The 18,438-nt window shown below is 39.0% G+C and overlaps 1 protein-coding gene across 5 annotated transcripts in view; it reads right to left on the minus strand.

Moving 5' to 3' along the window:
* Positions 1-18,438, minus strand: part of SPATS2 (spermatogenesis associated serine rich 2) — a 108,315-nt gene that overhangs the window by 66,099 nt on the left and 23,778 nt on the right. The window contains exon 2 of one of the 5 annotated variants that reach the window (XM_045829344.1): positions 10,070-10,177. The exons of the other annotated variants lie outside the window; for them this stretch is intronic. The gene's annotated coding sequence lies outside the window, so the exon portion shown is untranslated. The remainder of the gene's footprint in view (positions 1-10,069; positions 10,178-18,438) is intronic. 5 annotated transcript variants of the gene reach the window in all.

Genomic DNA, 18,438 nt, shown 5'->3' on the forward strand with positions numbered 1-18,438 from the left:
TGGATAAATCTCAGGGATATAATGTTAAGCATAAAAAAAGAAAAGTCAATTTCTAGATTATATACAAATACAACTAATACTGAACAATATATTATTCAGACACATCTAACAGATAAAACTATTATTTGAAAAGGCAATGAAAAGTGTAAAAAATAAATTTAGAATAGCATTTACCATGAAAGCCAAGGGGACATTAGAGAGAAGAATATGTAAGATATTGTCAATATTCAGTATTAAACTTCTTAGGTTAGATGGTGGGTTCAGGAACCTTCCACGTAATATTTTTTGAAACCAAATGCACAACATAGATGAAATGACAAAAGTACATAATAAAGCTTTTTTAAAAGGGCCATAGATGAATATGGAGTAACTGGTCCCACACATTGCTAGTAGAACATAAGCACATCCTCTGACCCAGATGTTCCACTCCAAAGTATATGCCCAACAAAAATGTATGTATATGTGCACCAAAAATGTGTACAAGAATGCTTCTAGCAGCATTATTTGTAAGAGTCCAAAACTAGAAAAAAATCTATGAATGACAGAATGGATAAACAAACTGTGGTATATTCACAGAAAGTATTGTACCACAGTGGAAGAGAAAGCTACCAATGAACATGGATGAATTTCAAAAACAATGCTCAATGAAAAACGTCAGGTGTAAAAGAATACATGCTATATGACTCCATTTATATAAAGGTCATAAACCAATAAAATTGTCTATGGTAACAGAAGTCAGAATCGTGGTGGGAGAGAAACTGGGTCAGGGCACAGGGGGGCTTCTAGGATCCTGGGAACGTCCCATTACCATGATCTGCGTAATGGTTATATGGGTGTGTTCACTGGTAAAAATTCATCAAATTGTACTCTTACGGATTTTGCACTTCACTCTGTATATATTACATACAAAAGTTGACCAAATAGGCTAGACATCCTTTTACCGCTTAATGTAACAGTTTACCTGATATTTTCCACTCCCCTTACCATGCACAGCCTGTACCCCTGGGTGAACATGGCTAGCTAACAGGCAACACTGACATGGGGGCTTTTCTGCCCCCACTATTCTACGCTGATCTGATGTATTAGTTCTCAGACCTACTCAGTGCCAGTCATGCCCACAACTGCAATTACATAATTATACTGAAATACTAAATAATAAACTATGAATGTAAAAAGTTGCTATTTCTTTGAAAACTAAGTTGAAGGCTCTGGAAGACTAAATACAAATCACTTGAAAAACTCTTCAATTTAGGTGTGGTGAGAAACATAAATAAGCTTGGGGAAAATTTAAAATCTAGGAGGAATCCATACTCATTGCTTCAAGTAACTAAGAGTTCTCACTCCACTTAGAAAAGCTGTAATTGGAAGTTTCAAGCAATACATCACAGGGTGTAATTAATGCCAAAAAGATGAAGAACTCTAATCAGCAGACTCATATTTAATACATCATAAGGATGGTGAATAAATGTGTATTTTTTTAAGCTGAAATAAAATGCTTATGGTATGTATGTATCATTTTTAGCTCCTGCTTTAACCAACTTTTTCAATTAACAGTAAACTATATAAGATAGAATAGTAATAGATAAGAAAACTTCTATAATCAAAGAAAGCTTGTAATAACTTTTGGCAAATTAATATTATATACTAGACAGCTAAAGCAAAAATACTAACTGCAAACAAGTCTACTTATTAAAATGACAAAAGAGAAATCAACTGACCAAAACTGGGACTGAAGTATTTAAAAGAATATGCCACCCTGGCTAGTGTGGCTCAGCGGACTGAGTGTCACCCTGCTAACCAAAAGGTCTCAGGTTCGATTCCCAGTCAGGACACATGACTGGGTTGTAGGCCAGGTCCCCAGTTAGGAGTGTGCAGGAGGCAACCAACTGATGTTTCTCTCATACATTGATGTTTCTCTCCCACTCTCCCCCCCTTCTCTAAAAACAAATGAAATATTTTAAAAAATAAAAAGTAAAAGAATATGCCTTTGGTGCTGTATTAATTATCATTAACCAAAAGAGCAGTATGGTTACCCTATTGTGGCATAATTATTAGGGGAATTTAGGAGTTAAATAGTTTAGCTTCAGTCATAGTTGATGTGGAAAGTGTGCTCAGGAACTGGAATGCAATGACTCCAAGAGGTCAACAAGCAATTCAACCTTTGTGCACCAAGGCGTCTGCAAGCAATGGAGATGGTATGTGAGCCACTGTGTTCCAGGGAGGGAACATCTGTGATGCAGGTAAGGAATTGTTGACCAATTGATAAAGAAATACTAGGAAAATCACAGCCTGACTGTAACTCTTATCTAATTAACCTTTTCCCAAACCCATTACCTACCCTTTCCTGCTCTTTAGAAAAAGGTCAGCTTCAGAAGAGATGTTAAGATAGTTTTTAGGGTATATAACCTGCTGTCTTCTCAGACTGTCAGATTATGAATAAAGCACCCATAAAGATCCCATCCTTGTCTCTACTAATCGGTTCTGGTAGTGACAGGCAGCGCAAAGGCCACCTTTTCTGGTTTCGTAACCTAGTTAATATTGAATGTAATGGAGGTCTTAGAAGAAGATGGCTGTTGAGATGCCTACATGGGGCTCAAGAACCAAGGTCTGAGTATCACTGAAATGGAAAAGCAATGGTCTGATAATAAATAGAAAGATGATTTTGCTAATAAATTTTCCTTGAAAGTTAAACTTTCTATAAAACACAGTATTTTTTAAAAGATTTTATTTATTTTTAGAGAGAGGGAAAGGAAAAGAGAAAGAGAGGAAGAAACATCAATGTGCAGTCGCCTCTCACACACTCCCCACTAGGGATCTGACCCACAACCCAGGCATGCACCCTGAAGGGGAATCAAACCAGGGACCCTTTGTTTTGCAGGCCAGCACTCACTCCACTGAGCCACACCAGCCAGGGCTTAATCTTTTTTTTTTTTTTTAATCCTCACGGAAAGATATGTTTAGAGAGAAAGGAAAGAATGAGGGGGAGAAAGGGAGAGATCAAGAGAGAGAACACACATCCTGATGGAGGTCAAACCCACAACCTAGATATGTGCCCTGATCAGAAATCGAACTCACAAACATTTTAACCAACTGAGCCAGCTGGCCAGGCTCAATTAATCTTTATTTAATACTTAGTATGTGCCAGGAAATGTACTAAGCTATTTTATACACATTACCTTGTTTAATCCTCACAAGAATGCTGCAAGATAAAAGTAAGGTACTTCTGAAACCAGAAAAAAAGATAAGAAGAAATACAGAGATAGAACAGGGAAGATAAGGGAGGTCATACCAAATGACTGCAATTCTTTCGGGACTGAAAACAGGGAAGAAAGCAGGAAGGCTTGAGGGCCTGAAGGAATGAATACGTAAGAGAACTAACCTTTACTGCCTAATACATGCCAGGCACCAGCACATCCTCGATACACAAATTTCATATAATTTTGTTTGGTAATTATTATTCATTTAATTGAAGAACTTGGGATTATAAGAATTTCCCAAGATAAAAGAGCAGGTGAGTGGTAGGGTGATGATTCAAACTCAGGTCTACAAGACTACAAATTCTATTTCTTTCCACAATACCACACTGGTGCTTCAAAATCAGGGATATGCAAGGGAAGAAATCTGAGGAAAATAAACATACTATGAAGCAGCAAATGTCCAGTTAAAATAAGTATGAATTTGGAGCAGAAAATGCCAACCCTATACTCTCTTCTCCCTAGGTTCAACTCCTTGGTAAAAAGGATTTTCATGAGGAAGATACTAAAGTTATAATAAATTAATATGTACTCTTAAGGACTAAAGTTGGGAAGGACAGCTTCTCTTCCTTTCAAATTATTACTACTGTTCTTTACTAATTAACTTTCTACAAAATAGTAACTCAAGGGTAGTGTTACAGAACTTGCTACCTAACCATATGAAGCTACAGTTTAAGTCTCTGTTTAATATTCAAACACTAATCTGAGGAAGTGTTCTAATGCCAATTAAAATAACAGAAAACATCCATCTAAGAATAACTTACTTTTCTTTCATTTTGAAAACATTTTATTTACAACAAACACTAATAAGGACCTAAGACTAACAGACATTGTACTTTTGGCCAAGATGGAGGCATAGGTAGATAGATTTTGCCTCCTTGCACAACCAAAAGAAGGACAACAACAAATTTAAAAACAAAAAATAATCAGAACTGCCAGAAAACACAACTGCATAGAAGTCCAACAACCAAGGAGTTAAAGAAGAAACATTCATTCAGACCGGTAGGAGGGGTAGAGACAGGCAGCTGGGGCAGAGAAGACACACAGCAAGACGGTGGCTGAAGGACCAGGGCAGACAAGGCGGCAGGTGGTGGGCCAGGCAGTCCCACATTTATGTGCAGATAAAGGGGGGAGGGGAACAACTGGGGAGTGAGACAGACCACACAACCCAGGGCTCCAGCTTGGGAAAAGAAAGCCTCAAAACCTTTGGCTGTAAAAATCTGTGAGAGTTACAGTGGCGGGAGAAACTCCCAGCCTCACAGGAGAGTCCACTGGAGAGATCCACAGGGTCCTAGAATGTATACAAACCTACCCACCTGGGAATCAGCACCAGAAGGGCCCAAGTTGCTTGTGGGAAGCGGGGGAAGTGACTGAAAGCCAGATGAAAGCTAAGCAAGTGGCATTATTCCCTCTTGGACCCCTCCCCCACATACAGCACCACAACACAGCCATGTGGGTGGCCCTGCCCTGGTGAATACCTAAGACTCTGTGCCTTACTCAGTTAACGGGTGCACCACGACAAAAAATATGGCCCAAATGAAAGAACAGATCAAACCCCCAGAAAAAATACAACCAAGTGATGAAGAGATCGCCAACCTATCAGATGCAGAGTTCAAAACACTGGTAATCAGGATGCTCACAGAAATGGTTCAGTATGTTTGCAAAATAGAGGAAAGAGTGAAGGCTATGCAAAGTGAAATAAAGAAAAATATACAGGGAACAACAGTGATGGGAAGGAAACCAATTTTCCTCAAATCAACGATTTTGAGTAGAAGGAAAAAATAAACATTCAACCAGAACAGAATGAAGAAACAAGAATTCAAATAAATGAGGAGAGGTTTAGGAACCTCTGGGACATTAAATGCTCCAACATCTTAATCATAGAGGTGCCAGAAGAAGAGGAAGAACAAGAAATTGAAAACTTATTTGAAAAAATAATGAAGGAAAACTTCTCCAATCTGGTGAAGGAAACAGACTTCCAGGAAGTCCAGGAAGCTCAGAGAGTCCCAAAGAAATTGGACCCAGGAAAGAATACACCAAGACACATCATAATTAAATCACCCAAGATTAAAGGTAGGAGAGAATCTTAAAAGCAACAAGAGGAAAGGAGACAGTTACCTACAAAGGAGTTCCCATAAGACAATCAGCTGATTTCTCCAAAGAATCCTTATAGGCAAGAAGGGGCTGGAAAGAAAGTATTCGAAGTCATGAAAGGCAAGGACCTTCATCCCAGATTACTCTACCCAGCAAAGCTATCATTTAGAATGGAAGGGCAGACAAAATGATTCCCAGATAAGGTCAAGTTAAAGGAGTTCATCATCACCAAGCCCTTATTATATGAAATGTTATAGGGACTTATAAAAAAAGGAAAATCAAAACTAGGAACAAAACAGTAAAATGACAACAAACAACTATCAACAACTGAACCTAAGAAAACAAAAACAAACTAAGCAAACAACTAGAACAGGAAAAGAACCACAGAAATGGAGATCACACAGAGGGTTACCAGCGGGGAACTGGTGGGGGAAAAATAGGGGAAAAGGTACAGGGAATACGAAGGATAAATTGGGAGGTACAAAATAGACAGGGGAGGTTAAGAACAGTATAGGAAATGGAGAAGCCAAAGAACTTACATGTATGACCCATGGACATGAATTAAAGGGACAGGAGAATGCTGAGGGGTCGAGGGTGCAGGGCAGAGGGGGATAAAGGGGAGAAAAAAGTTGGGACAACTGTAATAGCATAATCAATAAAATATACTTATAAAAAAAAGACTAACAAACATCAAAAATCAGATTACAGACCCATTTATTTTGACCTTTTATGGTGGAGAAAACTGTAAAAGACTTTGAAATGAACCAAAAAGATCACTGAGCATCTCCAATGAAGAAACTGGTCCTGTGTAACATGCACCCTTCCTAGTTATCTGATTCTACGGGGTTTGCATCCTTTGTGATGTTTGAGCTATTTTATATCTGTAAGTTGTAGATAACTGACTGGGAGCAATGCAAAGGATTCTTGTCTATACACAATCAAATAGATTCTGTCCAGTGAAGGGAAGAATGTCAAGTGGAAAAAAACAGTTTTATGTCAATCTGCAAATACATTTCAGCATTCTTGATGCTATATATGTATAGTACTTTGAATTTTCCTTTAAATTACTTTTAATATCTTACTGATTCTTTCAATAATTAACGAGTTCAATTATATCTTTTACATGTGTTCATTTCATGTTTGTACAAAAATAATAATTTTGCCTATTTTAAATAATCCTTTAACAATGAATTTCACTCATGAAGTAAATACCATGGAAAATGAAAATTTTAATGTAAAAGCTCAAGGGAAGGAAACATCCTTTTCCATTCATGTATATATTTAAGGAAGGCCAGACAAAACGTTGTCTTGTCTCTTCCAAGCTCCAAAATTTTTAAGACTCTAAGAGCAGTCATTGCTGAAGCTGGTAGCTCTTGAAAGAGCCTGTAACTGACAAAAGAATTCTTTCAAATGATATTTCCAGCTGCTTTTTTCCTGATGCATAATGTAAAAAAGCACTGTCTTAAGAACAGAAGCTTCATCATTTCAGAAATGCTAAGAATCTTTTACCTGAATTATTTTTCTTAATTATACTCACCAATAAAATAGAAGGCACACTTTCATACTGAACTAAAAATCTACATTTGAAAAATTATCTTTCTGATCCAAAAGATTTTTTCTGCCAGTTACATCTATACAATCATAAAAACACCACCACATCTGTTATTTTCAAAATAATGTCTCTTTTCAAAATATTGTATGTCCGTTGAAAGGGCATAATTTGATTCAATATATACATATAGTTTAAAGAAGTCCAAACCAGAAGTCCACACACAAACTAAACATTAAATGAACAACATATTTTAAATTCATTAATACATGCAGAAAGAGCGTATCAATGCTCAGATCTTCTGGCTTTCTAAGCCCCTAATTTAAAATGTCTCCAATACCACTAGTCTCTATGGAATCGCAAAGCAGCTTTTTTCTTCTCCTCTCTTAAGATCAAACTAATCTGCCAACACTCCAAGGAAAGAAAGAATAAAATCAAGTAGCACTAAAGATCTTTATACTCAGCATTCATTCAGATCCTCCCAAACCACTCTCATGGCTCATAACATGCCAGAAAACCATTGCTCTAGCAAGTAATTACTCTGTCCAAAAATGAACAGAGCGATTTTAGACTGGAAATAATCTGCTATCCATGTCATTCATAAATCAATGCTACTATAATTCTTAAAATGAATGCATCATGCATGCAGCATATCACACACTGAATATTCTAAAAGATAAATTTTCATCTAGTTGAAATTAGTTAAGTACCACTAGCAGATCTGAAAGCATGAAAAGTTAACTCTTCCTTCTCCCCACCTACTCCCTCCAAACCAAACGTGCGTCAATTGGAAGGAAAGAGAAAAGAGAATGCAGATAAACAACTGAAAAAGGTACAGAATGCTAATTCCAAAAGGAGATGTTAGCTCTTCCTAGTTGCAACTGAAGTTAAAGAACTGTAGTGAGAAGTCTTCCCCATTTTCAGTAGTGAAAGATGGGTATAAATTGTCCTTCGCCTTGGGAATGTAACTTACTCCAAAACTGTGTTTTCTGATTCTTCTGGAGGTTCTCATACCATTACAAATTATTAACATGTGTTTGTAGGGGTCTATCAAAGCTCTGTAAAATCATCTTTCAAATATCATATAAAAAAAAATAACTGAGCCCTGGCCCGCTCAGTTGGTTGGGGCCTCATCCTGATAGGCTAAGGTTGTGGGTTTAATCCTGGCTCAGGGCACATACAGGAAGCAGCCAATGCGTGCATAAATAAGTGGAACAACAAGTGGATGTGTGTGGGAGTATGTGTGTGTCTCCCTCTTCCTAAAATCAATTTTTAAAAAAGTGAATTGGTCAACCACCTTCTACTCAGCACCATAGCTGCCCTCAGATCCCTCATGAAACCCAAGATTGTCAAAAAGAGGATGGAGCAGCTCACTGGGCACCAGTCAGACCAATATGTCAAAATTAAGCATAACTGGTAGAAACCCAGAGGAAATAGAGTGAGCAGAAGATTCAAGGGCCAGCTACTGATGCCCAGCATTGGTTATGGGAGCAACCAGAAAACAAAGCACATGCTGCCAAGCGGCTTTTGGAAATCCTTGATCAATGATGCCATGGCACTTGAAGCGCTGCTGATGTACAACAACTCTTACTATGCTGAGACTGTTCACAGTGTCTCCTCAAGAAGCCACAAAGCCACAGTGGAGAGAGCAGCCCAGCTGGCCAGCAGACTCACTGGTCCCAATGCCAGGCTGCACAGAGAAGAAAAAGAACAGAGAGCTTATGTGCACACTGTACTTGTGTTAATAAAACCATAAAATTCTGCCATCTGGCATTTCAAAAGTAAAATAAAGTAAATAAATAATTTAAAAGAAAAGTTAATAGACTTTTCCCTCTACTCCCAATTCAACAATGTATACATCTGGATACCACAAAAATAAAACAGGTAAATGATTAAATACAGGTATTTCTTTTTTCTAGAAGTGGGAAGAGTTAATGGCAGGTGGTTATTTCTATTACAACTTCTTATTCACTAAGCTATCTTCTTTCTTCAGATCATCAGAGAGTTAGTTTGGTGTACAAAACTGGAAAGAAGGGTAAAGAAAGAAGCAAAATGGGAACAACATAAAAATGCAATATTCACATTGCCTGTATGACCATAAACAAATAAGGCAAAACATATTCACTGCCACCTTCTTCTATCTACAACACTGATTTTCAACCTGTGTGCAATACCTGACTGTTTAGTCAGGGGCACTGACCTCTTTTCCCTTAGACTGTCATACAAAATGACAACAGCCAACACAATAATAGCCATCTGGTGTGCACGAATCAAAATTATACCTATTTTTTATCAAATTGGCAAAAAAAATATATTTTTTGCTGTGCCACAGAATTTTAGTAATTAGTTTATGTGTCATGAGATGAAAAAGGTTGAAAATCACTGATCTAGAGAGAAAAGAAAAAAAAATAACACAATGGCCTCTACAAAGCACATACCATAAAATACCAATTATTTTACTCTCCAGAGCCAGATCACTACATAAGGTGAACCAAATCTTTTTGGATGGGGTCAGGGAGTAAAGCAGTTCTAGACACCATTCCCAATGCTATCTGAAGTCTCTTATAACCTGCTTTACCACCTGCTCTAGAGTCCCCAGATTTTAAATTATTTCTATCACCTACTCCCTCAGAAGTACTGCTGCAGCCATTAAGAAAGCTAGCTAAACTAGCCCTGGCTGGTGTGGCTCAGTGGACTGAGAGCCAGCCTGTGAAGCAAAGGGTTGCTGGTTGGGTTCCCAGTCAGGGCACATGCCTGGGTTGAGGGCCAGGTCCCCAGTGTGGGGTGTGTGAGAGGCAAACACACATTGATGATTCCCTCCCTCTCCTTCTCCCTCCCTTCCCCTCTCTAAAAAATAAATAAATAAAATAAAATAATTTATTTTTATCTTTAAAAAATAAAAACAATAATAGAGCAGAAACCTTAAAAAAAAAAAAGAAAGCTAACTAAACTGATTCAATGGGAAGTACAGTGACAAACAGGCACACATACTCTTTAGCCCTTGCAAAAACGTTCCTCATCAACTCAAACAAATCTATAAATGGTAGAACATTTAATAGTTTGTGAGATTCTGTTTGCTTTGTTTGTCTTCTCTTTTGGGTTGGAAGCACCACTGTGCCTACTTTTATACAAAAGGAAAAAGAATGTTAAGTCCAAACCTCCCAGGTCCTACCTCCACTGAAGACCAGAGGCATTTGTTACTGTGGAGTCTCCTTCCGCAGCTCTTGACATCTTGACAAATCCATTTTTGAACATTAAATGAAGGGAGGCGATCTCCTACCTGCACCCACACGAACAGGGAAGAGAGTGAGCCTGCCCTAACAAAGCAAGACCCAACTACATTCAGCTTTCAAAACTTTTTGATATGTGGGGGCAAGAGGGGGCATTTTGTTTTTTAGAACATGTTTGTAGGTTCTTTAATACTACTCCCATCAAAAGGCAGAGTCTAGTTCCCCTTCCAATAAAGAGAATGAAGTAGAAATGACACTGAGCAACCTCAGAAGTTAGGTCACAGAAGCTGATAAAACTTTTGCCTGGCACTCTCCCAGGTCAGGCAACTTTGAAGCCTGAATCACCATGGAAGATATCCAGCTTCCCTAAAACCCTCATGCTGGACAGACTATGACCAGACCTCAGAGAGCTAGATGCTTGAGGAGTGCCAGCTGTTTGAGTCTTCCCAGCCCAGCCATCAGACTTGTGAATGAGAAATCATCTCCAGGCTGCCTCCAACTGCACTAAGAGACTTTGGTGAGGAAGTCTTTTAAATGATTCCATTCCCAGCTATTACCTGATTGCAACCTCATGAGAAACCCTGAGAAACAATTGCCTCAGCAAAGCCTAAACACCAGACCCATAAAAGATAAAAAGGAGTGTAATTTTTACACCACTCAATTTGGTGTGGTGTGTTACACAGCAATAGATAACCAAAATAGATCTGGGTTGTAGGAAGTGGGTGGTCCCCATAACAAAAATTAAATTGCTTGGCTTTGGTACTGGGTGGCAGGAGGAGGAAAAAGGGCCTTAAAAGCCCTGGCCGGGTAGTTCAGTTGGTTAGAGTGCCGTCCTGATACACCAAGGCTGCAGGTTAAACCTCCCATCGGGGCACACACAAGAATCAACCAATGAACGCATAAATAAGTGGAACAAATTCATGTGTGTCTCTCTCAAATTAATACATTTTTTTTAACTTTAAAGGGAGAAGAAGGGCCTTGAAAGTGTTAGTGAATGCCTGAAGGGTCTTAAGAACACTGTTAGGAAAAGCTTCAAGGAAGATGTCAATAAAAATTTAAAAACCACCAAACACACTCTCCTGGTGAAATTCAACCTGCTGCCTGTTTTTGGTTTTGTTTTTTCTGCTGCCTGTTTTTATAAATAAAGTTTTACTGGAACACAGCCACCCCCATTTACATATTGTCTGTGGCTGCTTTCTTCTGTAACAGAAGAGAGCACAGCTGAACGGGTATGCCAGAGATCATATGGCCCCAGAAGCCTAAAATATTAATTATTGCCCTTGACAGAAACAGGTTGCTGCTCCTTGGTTTAAAGGCAAGTGTTACTGGAAGCTGAAGGAAAGCAGAATCTTACTAGATAATGGTGTAAAGTTCAGCAATGCTGTCACCTGCAGTAATGTGGAAAACAGAAAGTATAACAAATGAAATGATGAATCTGGGTGAGATTTCCAGGCAGAATGTCAAAAGTGTCAATCAGTTGGGGTTTTTATTGTTGTTGTTGTTTAGCTATGTATCATAAAATGTAGGTAGAGATGAGAAAAAGAAGGAGTTATATAATTTTCAAGTAGACTATAGAGGAAATACCAAACAAAGGACTTGTTAGATTAAAAAAAAAAACACCTGTTTCTTATTCCCAGCTTCTCCACATAGCAAGATGGTACTTAAATTAAGAAATGCTGCCCTGGCTGGCATAGCTCAGTGGATTGAGCGCGGGCTGCGAACCAAAGCATCACAGGTTCGATTCCCAGTCAGGGCACATGCCTGAGTTGCAGGCCACAGCCCCCAGCAACTGCACATTGATATTTCTCTCTCTCTCTCTTTCTTCCTCCCTTCCCTCTCTAAAAATAAATAAATAGAATCTTAAAAAAAAAAGAAAGAAAGAAATACCTTCTGGGCCCTGGCTGGTGTGGTTCATGGATTGAGTCCTGGCCTGTGGGCCAAAGGGCCACTGGTTCAGTTCCCAGTCAGGGCACATGCCTGGTTTGCAGGCCAGGTCCCCGTACGAGGTGTGCGAGAAGCACTGATGTTTCTCTCCCTCTCTTTCTCCCTCCCTTCTCTCTCTAAAAATAAATAAAAGTAAAATCTTTTTAAAAAATGCCTTCTGGGCAAAGATCAAATCCAAGACAGAGAAACATGGCCTAAAAATTAAACTTTTGGCCTTGGCCAGGTAGTTCAATTGGTTAGACCATCATCCTGATATGCCAAGGTTGCAGGTTCAATCCCTGGTCAAGGCACATACCAAGACTCAACCAATGAATACATAAATAAATGAAACACCAAATCCATGTTTCCTTCCCTCTCTCTCTTCCTTCTCTCTTCCTTCTTCTCTCTAAAATCAATATTTTTTTTATTAAACTTTTGTTAAGACTACAGATCATATAAAGATAATATTTTAGGCTTTGAGTGCCATATACAGTCTCTAGTAAACTTTTCTTTTTTTACAGCCTTTAAACACATATGCAAAAACAAATGTTAACTCATTGGTCAGTTTGCCTACCCCTAGTTTAGACTCCAAAGAGACTTAAGGTGGTGCCTCACAGATACTTTCAAAATAAAAGGCCATCTAAGTATCTTAAAGGTGTTGTCCCACAAAAGTCTTAATGGGAGCTCATAGGGCTGAGGATATGCTACCCTGAAGTATGGCACCTTGGCATATTGAAAATTTTAAGCTGAAGGAACTTGAGCAAATAACAGAACCAGGAAGGTCACCCTGACCTTCCCCGGCCCTTCTCCCCTGAAGCAAGTAATAAAATCCTCAAGTGAAATATGCCCTCCCTAAAACCAAAGTAACATCCTATCTACAAAGACAAAGGCACACAGAGAAGATTCATAACAGAGAGACCCTGCCAAATTTCTCCAGTTTATACGCTTAATTCATACTCGTTAACCTATCATACTCCTTCACAACTGTCCACTCTTCATCAAACAGAACATAAAAGTACTCAGGTTTAGCTTTTCTTAGGGTCTTCAGTTACTTATGAAGGCTCTATGTCACATAAAACATAAATAAATTTATCTGCTTTCTCCTTTTACTCTGTCTTTTGTCAGTTTAATTTTCAGACCCATCCTTGGACCTCAGAGGTTCAAAGAAAACTTTTTCCTCCTCTACAGAGCCTAAGGTAGAAAAGGGTTGATACCAATGCACGAGTGTGGCTTTTATCTAATAGAGTGAATCCGCAGTAAGATTCAGAAAATTTCATGCTCAGAAACATTGTCATCTTAGACTAAAAAGGACAGAGACAATACAAAATGAAGACAGGCTTTTGGGGGACTCCTGATCCCCGTGCCCCCATACATACACTCAAACTTCTATGGCCAGAAAACAGGCTGAGAAAATGACTCAGCTACAAACACTGGATACATTTTATGGAAGAGAATAATTCAGAGGTAAAAGCGAGAGCTGTGGAGAATGGTTCCCAGGCAGCAGGGCTAAACAGAGGACTGGTAGTATGTGCCTGGCTGGATTTCAGAATTGCTATGAGCTAGTGACTATTGTGTTCCATATATATATAAATTTAATTTTTAAACAGGAGTGTCTATAGTGGTTCTCTTATGCCTGCCCACTGTTGCATAGTGGGTGGGCTGGGTTATAGGGGAGATAATGTGACTCTCTAGTTTTCAGGTCTTTAAAGTGAAAGCAATAGTACTCAAGGAGCTATACTCAAGGAACCATACCCAAATAGCCTTATCTCCTCCTGGACCTGATTTAGATGGTAAGATCCTAGACATCAAGCCTGAGCCCAATGCTGTACTAACTAGATACGACCTTAGAGGCCTTGAGAAGGGGAAAGTGTGTTTTGAATGTAGGAGGGATGTAAATAATTTGTAGCCAGAGGGAAGACAGAAGTGACTTTGAAACATGTCTGAATATTCTTCACGCTTCTCCCAGCAAGAGATGAAGTAGTTCTCTTCCCTTGGAACATGGGTTGGACTTAGTGATTCGTTTCTAGTGAATAAAATGCAGTGGAAATGACACTGATTCTGAATTAGGCCATAAAACACAATACAACTCTCCCTGGCTCTCTTACTCAAAACAAGTGCTTTTGGAGCCCTAAGCCTCCATGTAAGAAGTCTGGCGACCACGAAGTGCCTGTGCTGGAGAGACTACAAAGAAATAGAAATAAAGATGTCCAAGGAGCTACGATTATCCCAGCTCTTAGCTATTTGGACTTCCCTGCCCAAGTGCAAGTCTGGAAGGAAGTGCATGACAGAATTCATGCAAGAGTAACTTAGCTGAGCCCACCAACATCTAGAACCATAAGAGTTTTGTGTTAAGTTTAGAGTGGTTCTGTTCCTTAGCAGTAGCAAACTGTGACAACATGCCTGGAGACCCTGGCCTGAAATGTCAGGAGGTCAAATTCGGCCTGCCTCTCTATAGTACCAACCAAATAACATCAAACAATATCATTATGCTCACCCAGTTCCTTCTTCTTCCCCCCACCTAAAATACGTGACTTGACTATAGTAAAAAGATACATTTATGATTAATTTAACATGTATATAATTATAATGTGATAATTATTGTGTTTCAAAGTGTATGCCAGTCTGAGTGTCATCTGAACCACCTCTATTTATAAACACACACACAGTCAATGACTTGCTGCTTACTAGCATGATTTCACTTACATTATAAATATTTTTTAAATGACTAAATAATTTGAAACTGACAGTCATAGTGCATCCTCTGTAACAAAACACTAATTTGTAGTGTTTTTAACTGTGTATATATCTGCAGCAGAACTAGAATAATCATCACTAATAGGTTATAAGCTAAGGTCTCTTCATTTCTAAGGTCTCTTTATTTTTATTATATAGAAAATCTTTTTGAAAGATTTTTTTAACCCTCACTCGAGGATATGTTTATTGATTTGAGAGCAAGCAAGCAAGCAAAAGAGAGACAGACAGATGGAGAGACAGAGAGAGAAAGAGAAACATCGACTGGTTTACCTTCCAGACACGGCCCGACTGGGGACGGACCTGCAGCCTTCTGCTTTACAGGACCATGCTCCAAGCAACTGAGCCACCTGGCCAGGGCAGGTCTCTTCGTTTTTAAATGTCATGAGCTCAGTTCAGAGAAAATAAATCTTTTGCATCAGGAGATACAGAATTCTACCTGTTTTAGATCACTGGCAAGGAACTTAATGTTCTAGCACACAGAAGAAAAAAAGGAATTTGACGTTCACAGATTATAAACATAGTTAAGCTCAACTTCTGTAGAGAAGCTGAAACACCTGATCCCAGAACTAAGCAGCCCCAGCAGAATGGCAGAACGTATGCCAGGATAGGAAGAATACGGAAGCCTTAGGTCAACATAACTTACTCTGAAATGTGTACTTTCTCCTTTGCATAAGTAGGTCCAACAGACATTTTAAGGAAAAAAGCCTTAATCCTCTATGTCACAAAATAACTAAAACATCCTACTTTATTTAGCAGCAACTTAATTAAACTTTTTTTCACTTTCCTAGACTGTCAATTTTTTCTTATTCTTTTTCTTCTCCTTTAACTAGCCAGCAAGCACTGAGAAGAAATCAAATATAATCAGTCTGAGAAGAAATTTTAGAGAATAAAATATGTGTCCTGCCTCAAACACTGAGTAATACATGTAACTCAGACTTGGGTAACTAAGAGAAAAGATCAGTGGGCAAAAGTCTATTTAACCTATAATATGGCTGATCTGAAATACCAATCTGGGTTCGGGGTCCTGACAGCAGTGAACCATCCAATACAAAGAGAGAAAAAGGTTTTCTCCTGTTTAGAGGGCAAAAAGTTTAGACCCTATGCAAAGTATGAAATAAGTTAAGGTCATTTTCCCAGAGAATCCACGTTTACCTAATTCTTCCATCCTCATTCAAAAATTGCAGTCCTGCAGTAAAACTGACTTCAGGTGGCTGCTGAACACAGAACTCTCCCCCTGTTCTCTTTGCCTGGCTGACTGCAGCTCACCTGTCAGGTCTCTGTTCAAATGTCACTACCTCCAGAATTTGTGCTCTTCTGAGCCCTACCCCTGTCTGAGACTAACCCAATGCTTTTACTACACTGCGGGGGTGTAAAACTCGTTTTCACCAGGGGCCACATCAGTCTCGTGGTTGCCTTCAAAGGGTCAAATGTAATTTCAACTCCTTAACAGTTAAGGAGTAGTTACAGTTATACAGTCCTAAAATTATTTCGGCCCTTTGAAGGCAACTGCAAGGCTGATGTGGCCCCTGGTGAAAATGAGTTTGACACCCCTGTAACTACAGGCTTCCGAAGAACCCTTACTACCTCTATCATAGCACTCACATTAAACTGTAACTTCTTGTTAAGTTGTCTTTCCTGCTAGACTGTAAATCCATGTAAATAGGAACCCACGCAGTTGCTCAACATGATATCCTGAGCATCTAGCTCAGTGCCTGGCACATAGTCGGTACTAGTAAATATCCCCTGAAATGAATGAATCTCCCAATAGTAGTCTCCCGTGCAGCAACAGCTCTTTTAGGAACCTGTCAGGGAATAGGTCCTCGGGCAGGTGCCCTCCTCCCAAACAGTACTTTACTCTCTACTCCCTGGACATGGGTCAAACTCTTTCCCTATAACTCCTCTGTCTCCTTGGCCAGATTTAAGGAACATTACAAAACTACTTGATTCTGCAAACTATGTGTAGAAACTTTTGAGGAAAATTAACCCTAAATAAAAGAAAAAAAAACTAAATAATCCTTTGAGGAAAACAAAGAAGAGAGAAAAATGTATGTGAACATGGGGAAAATCTAGAACAGCTTTGTAAAGGCTGGAGACTAACATGCTGAAACAACCTAAGATACAAAAAATCGGAAGTGTCAGGTTGTTTTAATTGAAATGGCAAGGACCAGACCTTCTCAACGGAGCTCTGAGTTACCTAATGTACATCATCTCCACCTCACTAACCCACAGGAAACTCACATCTAGTGAAAGAACCACTTAACTCAAATCATTTTCTAAAAAATAAGGAGGTGGGCGGGTTTTCTATATTGACATATACAGGATTAAGTTTCCTATGTTAAAAGATTAATATTTCAATTAAATTCACCCACTCCCAAACCTACCCTTCTTCTTACAGTACTAAAAATAGGAGGTATTAGTCTCTCAGACAAGAAACTCAGAAAGTGATGTTAGACCCTTCTCCTTACTTACTCCCTCATTTTAATCCAATCACATTTAACGTGTTTCTGAATTACTTTGAATTAATCTCCTCCATTCCAGCTACCTGATATCAGGACTTAATCTCATCCTTGGATTAAAGCAATAGCTTTGTAATGTTCCAACCATCCTCCCTGTAATTCCTAAAGGGACCCTTCTACTGGTCTGGCACAAATAACGCCCCCAGTTTTATTACAAAATCTTTTATTAAAAAAATTGTAAGCATGTAATTCTGAGGCATGACAATACCACACTCGAGCATACCATATGACGTTGTAGGGAAAATGTTCAAATTAAAACTATAAATTATTATGTGCATCTTATTACCCTGCCAACCACACTCAAGCAGGCTTTACTTCCTCCAGACCCTGTAGATTGAATGTAAGCCTGTTCATGTCACTCCCCTGCTTAAAACCCCTCAGTGTCTCAACTTTAAGGTCCTCAGCACACAAATAAAACTCTTTATGAAGTAACCCAATCTGGCCTCTATCCTTATTTAAAACCTTATCTCTTATATAGGTGCTCAAATTATTTATTGAGGACCTATAACATGCCAGATTCTGTGCAAGGCCCTGGGACACACTCTAATGAACAAACCACAATGTCCTACCCTCTCAGAGTTTACGGTCTAATGCAGGATATTGGTCAGATGAACATATTCATCTACTTAAACATTTTCTGAATACCTACTTGTATAAGCACTCTTCTCAATGTTAGAAACAACACTGACGAACAAAACAAAGTCCCTTCCCTCAGTTCATATTCCAGTGAGAAGTTGTGATAAATGCCATGAAAATAAAACTGAGGATGCCATGAGACACACAGGGACAGGGAAACCTAAGCCAATCTGAGGGGTCAAGAAAGACTTCTCTCCGGAAGCGGCAACTGAGATAATATCCCAAACATGAGCAAGCAATGACAGGGAAGGGGTAGTGGTGGTGAAGAACTTTCCAGACAGAGGGAATAGCAAAGATATAGGCCCTGAGGTGAGTGCGAGGTCTGGGCATTAGGGAAAATTAAAAGCCAGGGTAACTAAATAGCAGAAAGGATGCCAGAGGAAGCTGACAACATAGGCACTAAAATCTAAAACAAATACATGATGACTGTGTTGGGAATGAATTATTAGGAGTGTAAGAGTGGAATCTGGGGAGCCGATTTA

The sequence above is a fragment of the Phyllostomus hastatus genome, unplaced genomic scaffold (assembly GCF_019186645.2).
Source record: "Phyllostomus hastatus isolate PE091 unplaced genomic scaffold, TTU_PhHast_1.1 phas_scaffold_93, whole genome shotgun sequence".
Lineage (NCBI taxonomy): Eukaryota > Metazoa > Chordata > Mammalia > Chiroptera > Phyllostomidae > Phyllostomus > Phyllostomus hastatus.